Raw genomic sequence first — 1,621 nt, 5'->3', positions numbered from 1 at the left:
GTTTATAGATGCTTTAGAATGGGTCGTTACAAATGATTTAATAATCTTTTACAGATGTATATAAATGGCTTATTCATGAATAGTTCACTACTTACTAATACTTTATAAATGATTTGTAACTGTAGTTATAAAGGTTTTAGTAATCCTTTACGAATGTCAACAAACAGGTTGTTAATGATTTGTTAATAGTCTACTCTACAAACTACTTATAAACGTTTATAAATGCTTTATAACGGGTCATTATTGTAAAGTGCTACCTAATTTTTTTTCCGTTTCGGTAGTGACACAATGGTGAAATGTACTAAGTCCAGAGCTCGATGAATGTTAGGGACCAAAAAAAATCGTCACTACAAAGTACTTTCGTTTCGGTAGTGACCAACTTTCGTTTCGGTAGTGACACAATGGTGAAATGTACTAAGTCCAGACTGAGCTCGATCAATGTTAGGGACTAAAAAAATCGTCACTACAAAGTACTACCAATCAACTCTAAATTGCCTGAAACGTACTCCTAACAGGTTTTGGGGGGGACGATTTTGGTCTCCACACTTAGTGATTTTTTCGGATTTAACTTTCGTTTCGGTAGTGACCAACTTTCGTTTCGGTAGTGACACAATGGTGAAATGTATTAAGTCCAGACTGAGCTCGATGAATGTTAGGGACCAAAAAAATCGTCACTACAAAGTACTACCAATCAACTCTAAATTGCCTGAAACGTACTCCTAACAGGTATTTGGGGGGACGATTTTGGCCTCCACACTTAGTGATTTTTTCGGATTTAACTTTCGTTTCGGTAGTGACCAACTTTCGTTTCGGTAGTGACACAATGGTGAAATGTACTAAGTCCAGACTGAGCTCGATCAATGTTAGGGACTAAAAAAATCGTCACTACAAAGTACTACCAATCCACTCTAAATTGCCTGAAACGTACTCCTAACAGGTTTTTGGGGGGACGATTTTGGCCTCCACACTTAGTGATTTTTTCGGATTTAACTTTCGTTTCGGTAGTGACCAACTTTCGTTTCGGTAGTGACACAATGGTGAAATGTACGAAGTCCACCCATGTGTCACGTGAAGCTTGACCAATCAGAACGTTGACGGGTCAGACCAATCAGAACGTTGACGGTGAACACGGACAAAGTCAGGTATAGAGCAGGATCCGCTCTATACCTAAAGGTATAGAGCGGCTAGCGCCGCTAAAAATACAACACAACTTCTTGTGAGCTTGTCGATTGCCTATTTTCACATTTTTACCAGCTTGCAAAGCTGGTCTAAGAACAGACAGACCTACTTTCAACACATTACAGATTTGCATTCGACAGATTTTCAACAGATTTTCAACACATTTGCCTGATTGGCTGTCCTCTAAGCCAATGGGGATACTTTCCCCTTTCCCATACTCTGAACGGGCCTTTAGTGGTCTCAGCTATGCAAACAAAAGACCTGATTGAATGGAATGTTAAGGAGGCATCTCTCTCTCTCTCTCTCTCTCTCTCTCTCTCTCTCTCTCTCTCTCTCTCTCTCTCTCTCTCTCTCTCTCTCTCTCTCTCTCTCTCTCTCTCTCTCTCTCTCTCTCCCCCCCCCCCCCCCCATTGGAATGGCTGAGATTTTATTTTAAAGACAA

Source organism: Gymnoscopelus microlampas (assembly GCF_963454915.1).
Source record: "Gymnoscopelus microlampas genome assembly, chromosome: 8".
In the NCBI taxonomy this organism is placed as follows: domain Eukaryota; kingdom Metazoa; phylum Chordata; class Actinopteri; order Myctophiformes; family Myctophidae; genus Gymnoscopelus; species Gymnoscopelus microlampas.
The sequence above is the reverse complement of the archived record's forward strand: the minus strand, read 5'-3'. Positions refer to the sequence as shown.